General features: G+C 42.6%; 1 protein-coding gene across 7 annotated transcripts in view; it reads left to right on the top strand.

Annotated features, from left to right (window-relative positions):
- The window catches only part of LOC310902580 (uncharacterized protein), a 522,528-nt gene that overhangs the window by 95,708 nt on the left and 404,513 nt on the right, over positions 1 to 22,307 (top strand). Inside the window, exons 2-3 of one of the 7 annotated variants that reach the window (XR_014586808.1) lie at positions 7,479 to 7,509; positions 8,724 to 8,782. The exons of 5 other annotated variants lie outside the window; for them this stretch is intronic. The gene's annotated coding sequence lies outside the window, so the exon portion shown is untranslated. The remainder of the gene's footprint in view (positions 1 to 7,478; positions 7,510 to 8,723; positions 8,783 to 22,307) is intronic. One more of the 7 variants, XR_014586807.1, reaches the window with a different exon arrangement.

Here is a 22,307-nt window from a genome sequence, read left to right as displayed (position 1 = left end):
AGATGTGATAAAGTGGTTAGCGCCATTCCAGAAGCACAGGCGTGCCATGGATAATGTCCATAAAATCAAGTCTGATTATATTCCTGACAATCAATCTGAAATAAAACCATGTGTGCTTTTGCTAATGGATCTGCAATTGGACAGCTGAAAAGAATTTGAAGATGACCCTGTAATCAGGCTTTTAATTGTGGATAACTCATTCTGTGTTACGACAAAGAGTTACAAAGTGTGGTGTTTCTCTGGGAATTCCTCTGTCAAACAGTGTCAGGATGATCAAGAAGTCACACACCAAATTAATCTCTGAGAGCTGGGCTACAGCAGTTGCGGTCATCTGGAGAGGAATCATTGTACTAAGGTGGAGGGCTATTTGTGAAACAGCTTCAGTAAGTTGCAGAAACTTCCTTTCCACAAAACCCCTCCCCAGAAAGTTTCCCTCAGTCTCAGGTGGCTGAGATGTGACTCTGAAACAATGAGTATTGTGAAGAGACTCAGCACAATGAGCAGCTGCCTGGGTGGAGAGGGAATGTGGCAGAGGACCTGCAGTGGTTGCCACGTTGTGCGTCCTGGAAGCTTGTGCAGCCGTGTTTGTAGCTCACCTGGGCAGGGCAGGGGGAGCTAAGGGTCTCTGTTCCTCCGTGATAGTAGGTACTTGGTTCTTAATGTCTCTTACAGCTCTCAGATTTGATTCATACGTTAATTTAATCAGACAAGTTTATGAGTTGGGTGCCCATAAGAGGGTCTGCATGTAGATCTCTGCTCACGCTGTGGCCTGGCTTTCCTGCTACGCTGAATTCCTTTGTGAACATTCGCTGGTTTATTGAAGTGTGTGCTCCCGATCTGACTTCAGGTGCCCCTCAGAACTTTCACAGCATCAGGATCCATTCCTCTGTGAGAAGAGGTCTGTGGGTTTATTGCGTTCCATCAGGAAACTCAGATTTCAGGATTTTGCCATTTGCAAGCAGTATGAAGATGTCACCGTGGGATATACAGCTTGTTGTAAGCCCCTCATGCCAATTAAGATGCCTGTACAAGGGCAAAAGAGGCACCTGGAGAAGTCCCACTATTTGTTCAGACCAGAGATGAAGTCCTTGTGCTAATTGCAAAGACACGTCCAAGTCAGAAGTGTTAGTCTCTGTTGTTCCAAGCACCTTACACCAATACTTTCCTGCCAAAAGTAGCACAGGAGAATGTCTAGTAGTGACTTGGACAGTGGCAATGAGAAGGTGCCTTTTCCTTTGTGTTCACTGTGCTGAACAAAGCCTGAGCATCTGGGCTTTTGGGACAGAGAAGCGAATCAATAACTCGATGAGGATTGTCAAGTAATACTGCTGTCTGCAGTGCCTTTAATGGTTTTGGTCAATAAGCTGCAATTATTTTACAAATACGTGTTGTGTTCACTTCTAAATCTATCTTCCTGCTTCCTATATTAATTTTTAAAAATGAGAAATATCCCAAGTGCTTGCATTGTATGAAATCTGTATTTAAAATGAATTGGTAAATAACAAAGGGACTTCATTTGCTTATTCAAAAGGCACACATATAAAGGAGCTAATCTTCTGTAATACATTTTCCCCCAGTTTTTATATAACATTCATAATAAATCACCATTTGACAGTTTTTGTAGACACTTTAAAACACATGCTTATTTCTGTCTTTATTTTCTTTGGAGGTTGGAATTTGTCCAAGCATCACGATATATTTTGCCTCACAACATTCAGAAGAAGTTATCTCCAGACACCTCTACTGTGTGAATTTCTCTAAATCGGTTTTATTTCTGCTGTACTGTACAGTTTAATGTATGCCCCTTCATTTTAGATTAATAATATAACAATATAAAATTATGTTTATTGTACTTCACATTTAATTGCCCAAGAGGGATTTTCCTTTCCCATTAAATATTAAAAAGAAGCAATGGGGAGGTGGAAGAAAAAGATTCTGTTGGATTATTTAAAATAGAAACTAAGCTTAGTGCAGGAGGTAGAGTTTTGCTATCTACTATCCAGAGCAAATCAACAAGATAACTTTCAAATATTTAAAAATGTGCTGCTTACTCAAATGTGCTACTTATTCAAATATACAGGTATCTGTAAAAAATAAAATAAAATAAAAAATATAAAAAAAAAAAACACCTGGGAATGCTCTTATCCCTATATAATAGTCATTCCTCCCAGAGGATCAGCAAGAACGAAGAAGAGGAAAAGATTACTGACAGAGAGATAATTGGTACATTTTTAAAGATGCAGAAAGGTGGTGGGGGTGTTTCAAAGTACCTGGGTCTGCAGTTCCTTTGAGAGTTGGATTATTTCTCCCATTTTATTTACCATTAGTTAAGCAAGTAGTAGACACAGACCCCTCCTGACCTTACTGAAAGAAAATATTCTGATAATTGCTACTGAAATCTTTTGCTAAAAGAATTTTCTTCTGCAAAACTTCTTGCTTTCCTAAAGCATATTCCGGTGGAAGTGAGATGTTCAGAAATGTTCTTGACCTTTTATCTTTGAATAACCATTAAAATCTGATCTCGTTTGCCCAAGTGGGTTGATCAGAATAAATGCAGGAGGGGGGTGGATATAGAAGAAAGAAAGATTGCGACACACAGAAGCATTAAAGTCCTAATGGAAAAGGAGATGCATTGGCCCCATCTGGCATCCAGCCGCTCCCTGCCAGCTCCTTTTTGTCGGCATTGGCATCTGTGCAGACAGCCCTCCTTGGGGTTTTGCTGCTTAGGGTTAATCTGACACAGGAGCTGCTGTATTTGTACGCTGGCAACAATGCGGGAGGCTCGGAAAGGTACAGAATGCCCCTAAGCTGCAAGGAGTTTACATTAGAGAAGGATAACTGCATAAATCTTGTCACTTCAGAACGAAATGGCTCCCACCAGCAGAGTCCCTGTTCCAGAAAACATCTCCAGGCTGCTGCTTGCCTTCATTGACTGATCTGTTTAAGTCACAGTATGCTTACCTTTCTGCTCTAATAGCTTATTAATGTCATTTTAAATTAACAATATTCATTTCAAGTAACCCCTGTGTTTTACACACTGAAAAGATTGCTGCAGGAACAGAGCATGTAAAGATATGCTGCAGTAAATGGGAATAGCTTTCAGATCAGCTACTGTGTATTTTATATCTACTGTATATTTTTACATAATATGGAAAACTAACTTTGTATCGCTATGGTTTTATTCTGTTTGCAAAAACGGTCTTGAAAATGGAATATTATTAACAGGGACCTTTTGCATCCATGCTGGAAAAAAAACAACTAGCTGCCTACAATCCTAAGTGTATGTTGCAACTTTGAAAAATTATGACAGTGTTCAGAGTAACTGCCTGACTCTTACATGGCTGTCTCATGTGCTTTTCCCCATTCAGTCTCCTTCACCTCTGCCAGTAGTGATGTGAATTGTGCAGTTCTTTGATATTACAGTAAGCATCCTTTTACAAAGCTGCAGCTTCTGTGGCTGAAGTGTTTAGGAGCACCTAGAGACATGACTGGTGGTGATGGAGTGGTAATATATTTCTGGGATTGCATTACTGGAATTAACAAAGATAGCATGTGTGGAAAGGCATGCGTGGGTCTGCTCCTGCAGTACTACTGCATGGACTGACTGGGTGGAACCTGGAAGCACAGCAAGAAATTGCATCTTGGGGTAGTTAAAAGCAATAAAAAATTGACTTTCCAGAGGCATAAGGGCAAAAAGTACATTTTAAAACAAAATCTTAGAATTTCAAAGGCTTTTTTTTTTTCTTATAGCCCCAATAACTATGTTTTTCAAGCTTTTTATTAGCCATCTGAGAGAGAAAATTAAACCACCTATTTTAAATAGAAGGAAATTTTCCATCACGTTAAAGACCTGTTTAATTGTTGTATTGTGTGTTTCTTGTGAAGTATTTTAAGGTACAGATCCCCTGGCCACGCACCAGGACTGTGCTTTTAGGTAGGGAGGGCTGTATGTTGATGTTCCCTTTGCAGTCAGTGGGAATTTTGTTACAGCCAAGTCTTTCTTGGAACAAATCAAGACTATTGAATTTTTGCTGCCATTTTTAAAACAATTGGTAAGTTTTTCTAGTTGCTTCAGGGTGTTCAAAAGGTTCAATGGCTGCAGTATCAGCCTTGTAAGTTTCTGAAAGGTAGCAGATAAATTCACAGAAAAGCTGTACTACGGGAGAGTACAGGACGCAATGACTACATTCTCCAGAGCTCAGGCTATGCTGTAGTATTTAGTATATTCTGGGAATTTCTGTGATTCATCTTGTATACCAGTCTCTGTAAAAAATTCTGGGATAATACTGTTTGTTCCCTTTTCTAAAAACTAGACAGAGAGGTGATGATGCTTTCACGCTCCCATATCTCTGCGTTGACAGTGTATGCTACTGGAAAAGGCTTGAAAATGGTAAAAAGAGACACATCCGAACAGGCTGGACCTATTCTGTATTTTCTCAATTACAATGCGATTTGGCTACTTTCAAAACTAGAGGAAACTTTTTCAAGGTCTTTCAGGCAAGGTTCACAGATGCCCTCAGTTTTCACTGGGTACACATAAAAGACTGCAGAGGGACTTATGGCTCCCTGATTTGAGACTGACTTTGCTCTGGTCTTGGCATAGACTTGAACAGCTTGAATACTATCCATTAGGTATGGGCCACCAGAGGACAGCTGTGACATGCTGTGACCATACCTGAAGGTGCTCTCTGTACAATCTTTTTCATAAAGCAAGATTGATTTTTTTTTTTTAACACGGAAAGGAATAATACTCTTTGCTGAGAAGTATTTTATGTATAGAAATATATATGTATTTATATTATATGTATTTGAGTTGCCCTTTCTGTGTAGTAAGCAGGCCAGCTGCATCAGTTACTCTCTCTGGACCCTTTTTATCTGCCTCGGGTAACTCCGCTAGCAGCACAGTGCCTGCTTGTCCCCAGCTGAACTTGGGGCATAAAAAAGGAGCTTATGCAAATGGTGTGGCTTCCCCATCACAATAGGAATGTGGAAAAGAAAAAAAAATCAATGTTGCCAAGTGAGCAGAATCAATAGGGAAAGCAACGTTAGCATCAAAATGCTTAGAGAACATTACCAGTGATATGAAGTTGCTTATACTGGGGCCGGATGGGATGCACCCGAGGGTACTGAAAGAACTGGCGGAGGAGCTGGCCGAGCCGCTTACCATCATTTATCGGAAGTCCTGGCTATCGGGGGAGGTCCCAGTTGACTGGCGGCTAGCCAATGTGACGCCCATCTATAAGAAGGGCCGCAGGGCAGACCCGGGGAACTATAGGCCTGTTAGTTTGACCTCAGTGCCAGGGAAGCTCATGGAGCAGATTATCTTGAGTGTCATCACGCGGCACTTGCAGGGCAAGCAGGCGATCAGGCCCAGTCAGCACGGGTTTATGAAAGGCAGGTCCTGCTTGACGAACCTGATCTCCTTCTATGACCAAGTGACGCACTTGGTGGATGAGGGAAAGGCTGTGGATGTGGTTTACCTTGACCTCAGTAAGGCTTTTGACACAGTTCCCCACAACATTCTCCTCAAGAAACTGGCTGCTCGGGGCTTGGACTGGCGTACGCTTCGCTGGGTTAGAAACTGGCTGGATGGCCGGGCCCAGAGAGTTGTGGTGAATGGAGCCAAATCCAGTTGGAGGCCGGTCACTAGTGGAGTCCCCCAGGGCTCAGTACTGGGGCCGGTTCTCTTTAATATCTTTATCGATGACCTGGATGAGGGGATCGAGTGCACCCTCAGTAAGTTTGCAAACACCAAGTTAGGTGTGTGTGTTGATCTGCTCGAGGGAAGGAAGGCTCTGCAGGAGGATCTGGATAGGCTGGACCGATGGGCTGAGGTCAACGGTATGAAGTTCAACAAGGCCAAGTGCCGGGTCCTGCATCTGGGGCGTAACAACCCCAAGCAGAGCTACAGGCTGGGAGATGAGTGGCTGGAAAGCTGCCTGGCCGAGAAGGACCTGGGAGTACTGGTTGATAGTCGGCTGAATATGAGCCAGCAGTGTGCTCAGGTGGCCAAGAAGGCCAACAGCATCCTGGCCTGTATAAGAAGCAGTGTGGCCAGCAGGTCGAGGGAAGTGATTGTGCCCCTGTACTCGGCTCTGGTGAGGCCGCACCTCGAGTACTGTGTTCAGTTTTGGGCCCCTCGCTACAGGAAGGACATGGACGTGCTCGAGCGAGTCCAGAGAAGGGCGACCAAGCTGGTGAGGGGTCTGGAGAACAAGTCTTACGAGGAGCGGCTGAGGGAGCTGGGATTGTTCAATCTGGAGAAGAGGAGGCTCAGGGGCGACCTTATCGCTCTCTACAGTTACCTTAAAGGAGGCTGTAAAGAGGTGGGGGTTGGTCTGTTCTCCTACGTGCCTGGTGACAGGACGAGGGGGAATGGGCGAAAGTTGCGACAGGGGAGTTTTAGGTTGGATGTTAGGAAGTACTTCTTTACCGAAAGGGTTATTAAGCATTGGAACGGGCTGCCCAGGGAGGTGGTGGAGTCACCATCCCTGGAGGTCTTTAAAAGACGTTTAGATGTAGAGCTTAGCGATATGGTTTAGTGGAGTACTTAGTGTTAGGTCGGAGGTTGGACTCGATGATCTTGAGGTCTCTTCCAACCTAGAAATCTGTGATACTGTGATACTGTGATACCCCGCAGAACAGCCACAGTAAGGGGAGTTAAAAACTTGCTAATGAGTCTGACAAGCCTATAAGGTAAGGACAGTGTGTTGAATTCAGATTGGCATGGGTTTCAGAAGCTATTACAAGCCCCTGGAGGATCTTTATAGGAAAGGCAACGTTTCACCTCAGTGCACTATTTGCAGCTCAGGAATAATCAGAACCACAAAGGATGGTTTGTGTTGAATAACTGCTTTAATGTGTGTGTGCCTTGCACAGGTGCAGGCAGAAACTGGTAACTGTAATCATATTAGTAGGTGTGTTCATATGTTGTTTTTGTGCCTTACAAAGTGTATAGTTTGTAAGAGCCAGTCTAAAAAGTCAACTCTTTATTGACTGGAATAGGGAAGTAATAACTTCTCTTGCTTGTGAGCAGAGGCCTGCAGGGTTTGAAGGAAGAGGGGTGAGTGACCTGAAGCAGCACTCAGATGAAAGCTTTGTGGTGCTGCTTTCACAGTATTATGATGGGAATTCTTTGCTGTAATTGCAGGCTTTTCATCATAGCAAAATAGGCCATATGCTCCCTCCTTGTCTGTCTGCCTAAGTAAAAGATGGCAGTCTTAGTAGTGAGAAAGAGGAGGAGGCATGGTATTCTAGAAAGCATGGCTGATTTTATTCAGAGGAAAGATGGCTGAAAATAAGTAAACACTTCCTTTCCTCACCCTATCAATTTTCTCTTTTAAAGAAAAGAAAATTAACTACTGATTATTATTATGCAAAACCAGAAGTAGCAGCTCATGTTAGGACTGAGTTTTCTAAGACTTTTCAGCTTGATTCATTTTTAACCAGCGTTTTTGAACTGCTTGTGCTGATTCAAGGTCAACATTTGTAGATTGTATGCAGCATATGGTGAGTACCTTTGAATTTTTCTAATATTTTTTGTCTTGTTAAACATAGTAATAGGACACTTTTTTTTATGAGAAGTACTCTTTTTTATTTCCATCTGCTTATTCAGATGTCAAGTGTAGGGCTGAAACAAAAATGCAACTGGTGGTTGCTGAGGCAATCTCAAAAAAACACTTTCTAATTTAATGACATTCAAGTCCATCAAAGCACTAAAATGTGCGTACCTAAAGGATCTGAGCAGCTATAATGGTGATAGGGACTTCTGCACACACTTCAAACTATGCATGGGCCTAAATGCTTTTTTGAAGCATTCTTCATGCCTGGTAGTTCCAGGGAAAGTAATGTTCTCCCGGAGAAGGATGACCTTGGCAGTGTGTCCCTTCTGGTGAAAGCCTGGTATGCATTCATAGCTAGCAATTTAAACTTCTGTATTATACTTTTATACCACTTTCTAGGTAGCATAACATCTCTTCCTTTTTTGACTGAGAAGACCCTTGTAGATGTGTTGCGATAGGCGGAAATGTGAGAGAGGAACTTAAAGACTAGTCTTGTATCATATTTATCATGCCCTGCTGTCAAGTTCAGCAGACATGTAAATCTAGCAATGTGAACATCTGGTCCCAATGTAAGAGCATATGTGTAAGTTGTGCATGACCATTTAGCTCCATAAACAATGCTACATAGAAGTGCTCACTTATTTTTGAATCCCATATTATAAGTGACACTTTTGACTGCTGACATCTTTGACATAATTTGAAGTCTAGTAAAATAAAAAGCAGAACTGGCTTTTACTGTCAGGCCGAGAGGTGTTAGGCCAGACCAGACCCAGGAGTGTTGGTAGCTCCTGTTTCCCAAAAGCATGCACAGAGTGCTAGATCCGAACACCAAATGCACTGCGGTTATCTTGGATTAATGAAAGGAGCAAACTCCAAATCAAAACCTTGGTCAGCGAAGTATTTCACTAGCCAATCAGTGTCAGTCCCACAATATAAAGGCTTAATTTTGGCTGTCCGCAAGTGCAGAAACACAGTTATCTGGAGGCTGTAACTAAACAAAACAGCATAGGCTGCTGACTGCATAAAAAGATGCTGTCTTCTGCTGCACAGCATATTGAACTTCCATTTCCTTGCAAAGTTTATTTTAATTGTGTTCTGCACAATGGCAGCACTTACGAGGAAAAATCCCATTACGTAACTGTGTTTGCATTTCTACCACAGTGATACTTAGCCAAGAATCCCTTACTATGTGGTCCCTGGAGAGCAAGAACAACTCACAGGTGAGCCTGCCTTACTGGAACACCGTCTGTCATTCCCGCACGGCTCTGAATCTGCAGATTTTATTCCTTCTTCGTGGAGGGTTTCTGTGGCTTTTCTCTGGTTCTGTCCATGCCTGCTTGCCTTTTCCGAGTCAACAAGTGTTTTGTTACTTTCCAACACCTACTGATATGCATGGGACTTAGTCAGGCTTTCCTGTTTTCTGTGACAGTGGGGAGGTGGGGAGATGTTGCAGGGAAACTCTAAACTTTTAATTTGTCAGTAACTGAACAGGCCTTCTGCCAAAGTCTTCGAGGGCTCTAATTCAGCTACGTGTTCCCAAGTTTCCTTGCAATTTCATGGCATTTGGGAAGAGGAAATGTTAGCTTTGCTTTAGGCACAACGTATGTTTGAACGTTTTGAAAATCAGTTTCCTCTGTCTTCGTATGTTCCCTGTTACATTCCTCTCTGCAGAGAGCTCTGCCTTTTTTATCCAATCCTGAGCTGTACATTAATATACTTTTCTTTTTCAAAATTTGCTCTGTAGGGATCAGAATATATTAGCTCTGAAATTTGTTGGAAATATTTGCCATTATGACAGGAGCTTGTCAAATTCACAGTCCATTTGGAATGCAGAAGCAACAGAAACATCCATTGTAGTGTTGATGGCACTGCATTCCAGTGATCCGGGTGCTGGTGCAGGAGGGTGTTTTCATCCTCAGGAAGCACAATGACATGACACCACAGGTTGCAAGAAGAGGTTTCTTTTCTGATTTTGGATGTGAGTGTCGGGTTAAGCGAAAAAAGAAATCTCAGGCTGGAGGAGTCCAGGAGTGAGTGGTGAAAGGAGACAGATGGGATTACAATAGTATATGGAGATAGAATTAGAAGATCAAATTTCAATTTCAGCTGCACTGTTTCAGCCACTCGGGAGTCAATCAGCCATTTTTCATAAACTAGGTCTCTGTATGGACTGATTTGTTATTGTTGCAAAGGCTTCAGCACTGAGCTCAAAACCTTTTAAGTCTGTCTTCTGTGGGGTTTGGAACAGAGCATCTCCCATCCCTGAAAGCCGCTCTTGCAGCAGAGTGTTGTCAGGGATGATACTTCTCTTCTGATCCTATCTTTGCTAGACAGTAGGACCACTGCACTTTCACAGCAATTACATGCCTAACATAGGAGAGGCTGTGTTATTAAGGAAGAGTCAAGTTCCTAGAAAGCACTTTTGGAAGCGTGTGACATTATGCTCAGTTTTTGGAATTCACCAGACTTTGTAAAGCACTTGCTGGATGTTTTGCCTCCCAGTCATTCCAACTCCTTTTCTTTTTGCAAAGGCAATGCAATTTACAATCTATAAGAGAGACTTTCAGGGCTGCTTTGCACCTATCTGTCAATCACAGTTCAGATCTCACTGAAATATTTTTTTTGGTGCCAGAAGCCAGAGATTTCTGGAATTGCTACTCCTTTCTGACAGTGGAATACCCCAGATTTGCAGTAAGTGAGGAAGCAAATGGATATTTTTATTACAGTGTTTTAACTTTTTGATTAATTACAAATGATATGGACAAACAAGTTTAGCTGTGATATGCCTGTGCTGACAGGCCTACATAGGAAAGACATCAAGAATGCATGTACCTAGAAGATAACTTTTCTAAGCCCAGATTTATCAACAGCAAACCAGAAGGCAGAAACAATGTGAAAATGTCATTTCCCAGTGGAACCAGTACCTAATTGACACTTGTAGTCTGCAATGCCTGTTTCTCATTTAACAGTTTTCGCAGTAGAGGTACTTAAACTTTACTCCACGTTTTCTTGTTTAGTCTCAATTTCTTACTTGACACATAGCAGAATCCTAAGGGGAAATAAAGCTACAACCTAGCTGCTTGTAAGTTGATGAAACCTTTCTGGGAGAATCAGTGTAGAAGAGAATTTGATATGCTAGAGTGCAGCTGGCTCTATGCAAGGTTTACAAAGTGCCATCTTAAAACATATATATATAGAAATATATTTTTCCCAGAAATGGTGTGGGGGGGGGAGCTCCAGGTGGAGCAACCAGCTCATTTCCAGACAGTAATTTTCAAATCTGGTTGAACAGATCCCTAACATGGTTTCAGACGTTATTACTGTTTCCCTCTTTCCCCATTCACTCACCATTTTAAAAAATGCAGATGGTAGATGAGCTTTTATGCTTCATTGTATGGGACTGTTTGGTCAACTGAGTCGTTCCCTTCAGCTGAGTGTCTTATTTTGCATGAAGGGCTCACAAGACTGAACTGCCCATATTGAGAGGGTCTATGTCAAAGGCTAAAGATCCCCAGGCATACGGCCCAGTCCTGCTGGTGGGTGATGCTGGCCAGTGAGAGTTCCTCAGCCCTGCTTCTGAGAGTAGAGGTGGCCTCTTTGTTACAGTAGTCACTTGAAAGACTGAGTGCACAGATGTGTGCCTAATAAAGCCAAGACAGTAAATTAATACACTTCCTCTGTTTTTTTTCTGTGAGTGCTTGAAACACTCAGATACTGAAGACCACCAAGATGAGGGTGTTGATGCATTTTGAATGAAAGGAAGGAGAGGCTTTCTCTTGGCTTTTGAAGAAAGTAGTTAAAGGAAATGGTTATGGGGGAGAAGAAATGGACTAGAGATTCCTCAAAGGCAAATATATTCGTCTAGCTTTAATTTCTGGAAAGGATGAGATTTCAGATTTGTCCTCAGAACTCCCTGCTAGCTCAGAGAGATGCCTCCCTGCTCAGCTGGCTGCCTTCAGGCAGCTCCCAGCTTATTAGCTGGCTTCTGTGGTTCAATTCTGAGACTATGGCAGTCAGGGGAGCAGCCTGGAGGCAGCTATTTGGGAATAATTACATGCAGACATCTGTCATGAGAGGAAACTCACTCCCCTTGGACCTGGGATGACATTGCTGGTCAGAACAGGTTCCTTCGTGAAAGGGACTTGCCAGGTAGTCATGATATTCTCCTACAGTATGTAGGGTTTACCTGGGATATCCTGCATTTAGTTCTCTTTGTATGTAGGGTCCACATCCTAGTTAGCTGACTCAGGGCTTCCCCAGTGACGTTGCATTGCCTAGGGAACAGGGAGGCACCTCGGAAGGAGTCAGATGCTAGGTGGAAAGGGCCTGACAGAAGTGGCTGCTGCTGCCTTCTGCTCGGGGCAGGGAGGCCGCTGTCAGAGGTCGGAGGCAGGGCGGGACACTGGGTGTCACATAATGGGTCTGAATTCCTGGCACCCGTATGTCAGTGATTGTTGGAGATGGAGGTGCAGCTTACCGACTTGCCCTCTTTCACACAGCACCACTAAATAGCGAATCAAACCCATTTTTTTTTTTCATATGTATTGATCAGCTGGTAATTCCTGTATTGATTTCTTCAAATGTGAGTGAAATGGACTATGATCTTTGTCAAAACTCAGAGTGTTTATCTCATGTGGATAGAAATATCGGTGCCTTCCCATTTCATTGTGTTGTGGAGTATTTTTTATTTTTTTTTCTCCTTTTTTAAAGCCATGCTTGCTACTACTGCAGGAAAGGCACAAAGCAGAGAGATAACTGCAAAGCACAGGGAACTATGCAGAGTTTTAAGAAAAGGAAAGATGAAGAAGTGTGGCATTTTGAACTCCAATGGTATAGAAAAAAAAGCAGATTTTTTCAGTTAGGGCATCCAAAATTTCTTCCGCCTTGCTGAGCAAACCCATTCCCTAAAATGTGGCCAACTTTAATTTTCTTCTCTCAGGCAGTCTAGGATTTAGAATGATAAACATTTTATGATTACTGTTTCTCCTCTTTTCTCCTTTTTTCCCCCATCACTGTACTACTTTCAGCCTTTGGTCGTATGTGCTATACAGGGCTCATCTAGCTTTTATACTGCCTTTACATACTCTACTGGCTCATATGCTGAGCTGTGAGCTATGTTTCTCTTTGTCTTTCAACACTTCCCTCCCCCCAAATAAACAAGACAGTAAAGTCAATGCTAGATTTTTGTTTGTTTGTTTATCAATTTAGAGAGTGAGGGGTCAGGTGGTCACCTAAAATGCAGTTATTTGCGGGTCTTTTCATATGACTATGCACTTCTTAAGTTGACATGTCATAGAAGACTTTAAAGAACAGATTTTCCTAATAATGTTCAGATACAGGTGGGGCCTGGGTTGTTTAGATGAAAAGCAAATCAAACTAGAAAAGAATCCCTATACCTGTCTTCCCCAGTCAAGCAATTTTTTATGTGGTAGATTTCTTTTTTCTGTTTATCAAACTATCTTTAATCTCCTTATTCCTTTCACCGAAAGCTATCTTCCCTTGTTTGAAGGTGCTTGATCACATTTAAATTGGATGGCAGTGACAGCTCCTGTGCAAAGTACTCCTGTCATACCATTGTGTGCTTTCTTTGAGGCTCACTTAATTTAATGGGCTGGTGAGCAGAACAGTTTTGGGGCTGCCTCCTGCACCACATTTGCCTGGAAAATGCTTAAGTTTGTGTTGTGAACACTCCTGGAAGCTTCTAGCTACATGTAGGATGAAGGGGTTTTTCCCAAATCTAAATCCATTCAGCTGCCGACAGGAGAGGTCTCACCTTTTTCTGTTGCTTTCTAGTCCATGTTTCAACTTCTCCCAGCTATTGATGCTGGCCCTCCCACTGCTGGCTTAAAACTAATCGGTTTCTCCAAAGTATTTTAATCTGGGTTTTAGATTACGTTGTCTGACCTGATTTTTTTGTATTGATTTGGATGCTCCTTTTTAAGGATAGAGATAAAGTGCTGAAGTGACGTGTGCAGCAGAGGCACACAACGGTGAGATACGTGAACAACCACCTCCCACTTTGGTAGTACTCAGAGAGTTTAAGCAGAAAGGCATAACATGCAGAATCATTGCCTGAAATTTCACTCGGTGTTTGTCAGTGTTTGGCTCAGCTGCCTCATATTCCACACATTTTCAAAAATGGCAGTGTTTCTCCTTTGGTAAGGGAAGAAAAGATCTGCATCCCCACTTTGTGTCTGGGAACATCCCCAATTCTTTTGAAATCAAAGCTACATTTAGGAAGACGGCCTGTACTAGTAGCCCAGCATCAGGCAGACCTTTTGGAAAATGTATTTTCTGTGTATTTAAAAGGATCGTACAAGTAATTCACTTTCCTTTTATCAGCTCTTTTGTTTTTTGTATTTGTTTCTCTTGTAAAGTTGTAGCTTGTTTTGATCCATACGTCTTACAGTTAGTTACGGACTTCGTTATCTCCCTTCACAGCTTCCTTTTTTCTCATATCCTTTTTTCTCCTTTCAAACATGGACTCTTGATTTTGCATGAAATCTGGTCTGTAGGTGGCCACAATTGAAGCTGTTAAGAATTTATTTTAAAAACAAGAAGATCCTTCCTGCTGTGAAGACAATCTGTTAAAATAATATGCACAATTGAATATGACCTAGACTCCTCTTAGACTGTCAGAGTTTCTAAAAGGAAGGGAAACTGGCTCCTCTTTTCCTGAAACAAGGGAATCTTCCCCGTTTAGCTACTCTCTATAGTATGAAATGTCTTAACTTCATCTCAGACACATTTTCAGGAGACATTTCTTATACTTTATTTTGACAACCATTGAGGGAAAGGGCTTGAGGCTAAATCTGAGTCCTGTATCTTGTGTATTTTAGAACTAAAAGCTCACTGGATTCTCTTCAGGGAATGTATCCATCTGTAAGTAACTTGAGGCATTAAAAAATGAAATGATTGGCTTACATTTGGTTTGCCTGAGACTGTAAGAGGGAGTATTTTTCTTACAAGCAAATGTGGTATCATAAACTGCCACACAACTCTTAGAAATACCAAGGCCTTAAAAAGATACTATTGAAGAACTCACTGGAAAAAAATAAAGAAATAATACTGAAATTTAAAACACTCCTCCCATTATTCAATACAGATGTGACTGGAAACAAGACTTATTTGTTGATGGAAATAAATACTGCTTTTCCAAACTGGAGAAATATTTATTACTTGTTTAAATTATTATTATTCCAGAATAAAGCATAGGTGAGGTCTTCCATGAAATGACTGCTCCCATTCCCAGTGTTTTTTTCTGGTCAGTATCTGAAAATGTGTCTCTACATATGAAAAGAAACTCGTAACAGTTGTCGACACTGATAGCAACAGTGTCGGACTGTGCCTCAAGACCAGGTAGCTTGCCCTGGCCACGTTCACAATTGTGGGCCCTTCAGGGATCTTCTGAAGGGGTGTCCAGCCCTTGTACTGAGGCAGGAGCTGAGCAAGGTGAGTTTGCTCACCAAGGGAAGTGATTAGTGAACAGTAAGTGGAGCTGGCATGCATGTTCACACACAGGCAGTGAGGGGTGCTCTGGCTGGAGAATACACATGTACTTGGTGGGGTTCATCTCTCCAGACTTTTGTATCCACAGTGTAAAAGTCTGCATTGGAGTTAGATGTCCAAGAGGCTGTTACAGTCAGTGTGTATCTGTTTGTTGGGACTGATGGAATCTGGAGAGATTGTGCCTAACATTTACTAAACACAATGCTATCTGAAGATGGAAATTTTTTGATCATGTTTATAAGGACAGGTAGTATTCATATTTAAGGACAAAGCAACTGCTTAAATTTCCTGGCCTAGATTCATCACTGTATTTCAGTAGGTACAGTGACTTACAGCCGAGGCAGCATCAATCAAGCCAAGGCTGATCAATCTGTGTCTCTGGCTTTCTCTATGCAAGTCTGAATGTTGATGGATTTATCAGGTTATCTGTCATAAATTTCTACTTGGATTGTTGTGATAGGAAAATATTTTTCCCCTAACACAACAATTTTGACTTGAACACAAAGTGGATCGTTCAGTTTTTGAAACGACCAATCGAGCTACTCCTTATCCCAAATATTCCGTGAAAGGAGGGTTATATCCTATGTTTTTTCAGATGTCCTGAGTTAAAGCTGTTGGAAAAATGAAGCCAAGAGTGCTCATGTTGCGTATGGTTTGTGTGTGATTTGACAGGCTGTAATTTACTAATTATCAAATGCTATTTAAATGTGGCAAAACCACAATTACAAGTGAGTATGCATGGTAAAATAAACAAGCTAATTGAAAACATGCAAATTAAAATTCTTATGAAACCCTATCTACTGATAAAAGCTATTCCTTCATTCACGTCATCTCTTACAGTTTGTCTAAATACAGTGTCATTTCTTGAAGGTGGTCACGAAGGTGCTGCTTGTCACAGTGCTCAGACTCCTGCATGGATGGATCAGGGTTTTGTGGACCTTAGAGTTGATGCAAAATGCATCAGTACAGTTGTGTAATGTAGGCCTAGCATCTAGGCTATAACAAACTAGCCTTTGCCTTTAAATTATTTTCAGAAGTACTTTCAGTCATTTTCATGCATCAAACTCTTGGAGAATATCAATAACACATGCTTATGTTCTGCTTACTCAGATTATTAAATGCAGTGTTCAAGTTAATTAGCAAAATGTCATGGATTTAGTGCTTTCTGTCATCTGGGGAGAAGCATCAAGTATCAAAGAATGTATCAAACTTTATTATTATGCCCAAATGTGGTTACAGAGATACTGAGATGCACCACAGAATTTTGATTTTGCTTTCTCAGTTCAGAATATTTCTTTTATTCCAAGTTTTTAACAATAACAGTGAATTTGCCATTGTGGTTTGTATATTACATTTTGCAAATCATCTGTTATAAGAGTACTACAAATACAAAACCATAATTTCGGGAGTAATTTTGGTCAAATGTCAAAAATACAAACCAAAATTGTCTTACAAAAATAATATAGTAGGACACTTCAGTTTGGTATGAAATCTCAGTTAATATTCAAAGAAATTTTGTTAGGCAAGATATGGCAAAATATGTATATTTTCAGAAACCCTGAAGCCTCATAATCATCAAGTTCAGGGAAAATTACAACCCCTCAAAATACGTAATAGCAAGTCTTTTCCTTGAGAGCTGATGCTGCTAGCAAAATAATGGATGGAGGTGCTGGGCCAATGGAAAGAGCGTGGTAGCTGACATTGTGTCTCAGCCAAACTCAGGAAAATATATACCTGCGTTTGTTAAGAAACAGATGAAACGCTCTCAATAGAGTAACCACCTTTCCTGCTTGCTCTCAGGGTTCACAGTTCATGTTATTCACCTTTGGGAGGGAACAAAGAAGAAAAAGAAACATCTATTAGCAGCAGGAAGAAGTGGGTACTTTTTATTTTTTTTTTCTCCTCGAAACTGTGGTAAAGAAGTTGTTAAGGGAGAGAACAACTGCCTAAGACTGTGGCTCATTTTTTCACCACTGCAGTGATTTGAAAGGGATTGCCATTGCACCTTGAAGGCTTCCCAGGTTAAACATGGGATGGTCTGTTTCTAGGAAGGCCCAAGCTAACGTTGGTAAACAGAAATAGAACGATTTAAGTTTGATTAATAGATGTAATACTTACAAAGTTCAAATTCATTAATATTCATCTCCTGACACCATACGTAGCACATGCCATCAAATGTATTCTGACTTTACAAACTGTACAATTTATTCATTTTCCACAGTTCTACAAGAAGGGAGGTCTGCTCTTTTGTCTATTTTTTTTTCCAAGGAAAAGGATAGGAATTTGCGCTTAAAAATTCTTTGTTTTTAAACTGTAAGGCCAGATGTGCTTTTCAGAGATTCATCTGAGTCCCTGTAATAACAGAAGAGCCAAAAGCAAGAATATCTGAAGCAGTCTGTGTTTAACACTGGACCCATTTCCTGTTTGCAAGTCCTAAGTTCTAAACCTGCACAACTGAAGTGTTGTGGAATTGATACATGGAGAAACTTTGCTCTTGCTGAAGGACTTTTTGGGCAAAGTTGAGCATTTTTACCTTAGGGAAAGCGTTTTGTTTGTTTGTTTGTTTTTGAGCAAAGCATTGTAATTTTCTTAGCGAAACTAATGTTTCTTTCCTACCCATGAAAGCTGTATTTTATTCTCAAGAACGTATTCTCAAAGAAATGAGATCTTGGTTGATGTTGGAAGCTAATTACAAGTTGGACCTCTGTATTTGTTGTTTGGAATAGGTGGCTCCCTGCTAGTCTGATTCAGAAATTTTGTTTTATTCAGAGACTTGGTGTCAAACTGCAACTGCTTTTGTTGTTTCTGTGTAGGTTTCACGTGACCTCGCTCACATATTCCTACTTTTATAGTGGACTGAAAATCCAAAAGGACTGATACAGGACAAAAAAGTGAGAGGTTTTCCCAACAGTTCCCCACATTCTATTGATTCTTGCATTACCTCGAGCAAAAATTAATTGTACTAAGAACTGCTATGAAGCCTGAATGTTATTTTCATCCACTATTGCGTCCCCCTGGGGATTAGTCAGAGTAGCTCTACAGTTCCCCTTCTGCAAAAGTGAACTACTATGAAGAAGAGAGGCACATACAATGAATTTCTGTGAAAGAGTGGCAGGGTCTTTGCCCCGAGACTGTATGAGAGAAACCAATAAAAGGATGTTCTCAGGACCTAGTAATACTTCTAAGTGAAAATTAAGGGCGCCTAACTTCTAGTATTCCGGGATCCCAAGAGACTTATGGTGCTTCATGCAATATGACGGGAGAATAGATTCCTGAATGAAATAAATTCATTCTCTCTTTTTTGTGTCTTTGAAGCTTCAGCTTGATTTTTTTTTTTTGTAGCTTGCCCTCTAGCTCTGCTTTTCTGTTTTCTTATTTTTCTGTTTTTGCTTGCTTAGCTGCCAGTGCCTGTGGCCCTGGTTGAAAGAGCAGATGCTCTTGTGCCTCTTGCAGGACCCCACCAAGATCTTGTAATCTGGACTGCATGGCTTTTTATGACCTCCAGCAGAAGCCAGAAGGTAGGCAGTGAATGAAGCATAGTGTCAAGACACTACCATCGGAAATTAGCCTGAAGCTGTGTAACAAGGCCTGCTGTGAATGGTCTTTGGGGTTAAAAAAATGCTTGATGCCTGCAGAATCACAGAAAACGTGTATTTGAAATTTCCAACTCTTCTGATGACATCAGTCTTTCCATCAATGCGACAAAGGTACTTCAATGTATTCATCTTGTATGCAATTTACATAAATAATGTCAGCAAGTGGCATGAGCAGGAACTCACCTTGCAGACTTCAGCCTTTGGGGCCCTCTTGATTTGCAGAAGTATTTCTGATTCAGGCCACCAGTGAACAAAAAAAAAAAAATTGCCGAGGCGATCGGCTCCGGGGCAGACGCGTTCTGCAGCAGAGCGGGGGATCGGGACAGGCTGGGCTTTTTTTCGGCATCGAGGACACCCGAAGCAGCTGAGGGAGCCGCCAGCACCCGGCAGCCCTCACGAGGGAGGCTGACGAGGCGTAGGCGGAGCCAGCAGCGCCCCCTCCCCGGCCGTTCAAAAGCAGCCCCTAGGGAGCGCGGGCAAACAGGGCGGGGAGAGGGAAATTGACTGGTGGAGGTGTGAGGTGTACTCTGCCCTCTCTGAGACAGACTCACGAGCCTGCCATAGCACAAATGTCTCCTGCTACGCAGAAGACAAAAGTTCCCTCATCCCGCCAGGCAGCAGGAGGGGACCTAAGCCAAAGTGGGGAATGGAGGCAGGTTCCTGTTCGGGGTGGCCACCAAAACTTCAGCCCTGGATATGGGGAAAGCAGACCTCAGGCTGCTCAGGGAACTAGTCAGCAAGGTCCCCCTGGGAAACTGCTTTTGAAGGCATTGGCGTCCATCAGTGCTGGTCAACCTTTAAGCACTGCCTCCTAAAAGCTCAAGATCAGGCAATTCCAACATATCGGAAGTCAGGCAGGCGGGGCAGAAGGCCGGCCTGGCTGACCAGGGATCTTCTACTGGAGCTTAGGCGAAAAAAGAAAGTGTACAGCTGCTGGAAGGAGGGTCAGGCGACAAGGAAGGAATACAGGGATGCTGTTCGTGTCTGTAAGGAGAAAAGTCGTGTGGCCAAATCCCAACTAGAGTTGAAGCTGTCCATGTCTGTGGGAGACAATAAAAAAGGTTTTTTTAGATAATGTGAACAGAAAAAGGAGAACCAAAGAAAACAGGTCCGCTACTAGATGGGGAGGGTCTCCTCACAGACAATGACATAGGCAAAGCAGAGACGTTTAATGCCTTCTTCGCCTCTGTCTTCAACACTGATGATGGGCTTCGGGACCCAGGGTACCCTGAGCTGGAGGACCATGACGGTGGGAATGACAAACTCCAAACCAACCCTGAACGTGTGCGGGATTTGCTGCTCCACCTGGATCCCTACAAGTCCATGGGTCCGGATGGGATTAATCCCAGGGTGCTTAAAGAGCTGGCAGACGTCATCGCGGGACCTCTCTCAATTATTTTTCAACGATCTTGGGAATCTGGAGAGATTCCAGTGGACTGGAAGCTGGCAAATGTTGTGCCAATTTTCAAGAAGGGTAAGAAAGAAGACCTTAGCAATTACAGGCCTGTCAGTCTCACGTCAGTGCCTGGTAAAACTATGGAAAGGATGATCCTTGAAGTTATTGAAGCACACCTGGAGGACAATGCAGTCATTGGTCCCAGCCAACATGGGTTCAGGAGGGGTAGGTCCTGCCTAACGAATTTGATTTCCTTCTATGGTAAGATCACCCATCTAGTTGATCAAGGGAAACCAGCTGATGTGATCTTTTTGGACTTCAGCAAAGCTTTTGACACAGTTTCCCATAGGATCCTACTGGACAAAATGTCCAGCATACAACTTAACAAAAACATCGTAGGATGGGTGAGCAATTGGCTGATGGGCAGGGCTCAAAGGGTTGTGGTAAATGGGGCCACATCTGGCTGGCGGATGGTCACTAGTGGGGTCCCTCAAGGCTCCATTTTAGGGCCAGTCCTCTTCAATGTCGTTATAAATGATTTGGATGTAGGACTAGAAGGTGTTTTGAGCAAATTTGCCGATGACACCAAACTTGGAGGAGTTGTGGACTTGGATGAGGGTGGAAAGGCCTTGCAGAGAGATCTGGACAGATTGGAGAGCTGGGCGATCACCAACCACATGAAGTTTAACAAAAGCAAGTGCCAGGTCCTGCACCTGGGACGGGGCAACCCTGGCTATACGTACAGACTGGGCAATGAGATGCTGGAGAGCAGCCCCGCAGAGAGGGATCTGGGGGTTGTGGTTGACAGCAAGTTGAATATGAGCCAGCAGTGTGCCCTGGCAGCCAGGAGGGCCAACCGTAGCCTGGGGTGCATCAAGCACAGCATCGCTAGTCGGTCGAGGGAAGTGATTGTCCCTCTGCTCTGCGCTGGTGCGGCCTCACCTCGAGCACTGTGTGCAGTTCTGGGCACCACAGTACAAAAGGACATGAAACTGTTGGAGAGTGTCCAGAGGAGGGCAATGAAGATGGTGAAGGGCCTAGAGGGGAAGACGTGTGAGGAGCGGCTGAGGTCACTGGGCCTGTTCAGCCTGGAGAAGAGGAGGCTGAGGGGGGACCTCATCGCAGTCTACAACTTCCTCACGAGGGGGAGTGGAGAGGCAGGGGACCTATTCTCCGTTATCACCAGTGACAGGACCCGCAGGAACGGTGTGAAGCTGAGGCAGGGGAAGTTGAGGCTGGACATCAGGAAGAGGTTCTTCACCGAGAGGGTGGTTGCACACTGGAACAGGCTCCCCAGTGAGGTAGTCACTGCACCAGGCCTGTCTGAATTTAAGAAGCATTTGGACTGTGCACTTAGGCACATGGTCTAAACTTTTGGGCAGACCTGTGTGGTGCCAGGAGTTGGACTTGATGATTCTTATGGGTCCCTTCCAACTCGGGATATTATATGATTCTGTAAAATTTCTAAACATGATTTTCTGTCCTGGGTTTTGTGGTCCTTAAAAGGATCGTGATGTGGGAAGTTAAATTTCCAATCCCAGCCTTTGTTGTCAACAGGATTAACCTTCCTGCATATGAATTTGGATGTCCTCAGAAGGTGGGAGAGCGTTTTGCACAAGCTTGCACTAACTGGCAGAGCTCTGACTTGTGTGGAGGATGGTCTAATCTGTTCAGTGTTTGGTCTCAAAATCTGACAGGTCTGTGGTTCCTTCTGAAGCATACATAAAGCAGGAATGACTTACAGATCTCTTAGCAGCAGAGCATTTTAGGCCACGAGGAAAAAAGACTTGTGGAATTCAGTCTGGACTGCTATGACTTACCTGAAGGTCTGTCGCACAGTGTACATATTTCTGCTTCGAGCAGTATCCCCAACTCCACAAGTGTTCTCCAATAGGTTGGGAATACTTTAATACTTCTATCTCGCTTGTAGCTATGTCTGCTTTCACTTTGATTAGTCAAGTTCTTTCAGTCAAAAGATCAGTCTCAGACTGTATTTTCTTGAGATGCCTCTAAGTGATCTGGAGCTGCAAGAGGCTATACTGTTACTCATTAAATGACACCAGTCCTTTTGTCTGTGATTGCTGTGAAGGTGATGGTGTATCACATGCATGATAGTTCCTTGTTCTTATTTTTATATAGGTATTAGAAAGAGAAATGGAAACTTGCTGTATATTCTTAATCCCTACAGGAACTGCATTTTTTATCTGGAAAGAAATTCTTACCACGTACTACTTAGTAAACATG

The sequence above is a fragment of the Anser anser genome (assembly GCF_964211835.1).
Source record: "Anser anser genome assembly, chromosome: 7".
Classification (NCBI taxonomy): Eukaryota; Metazoa; Chordata; class Aves; order Anseriformes; family Anatidae; genus Anser; species Anser anser.
The sequence above is the reverse complement of the archived record's forward strand: the minus strand, read 5'-3'. Positions and strand labels throughout refer to the sequence as shown.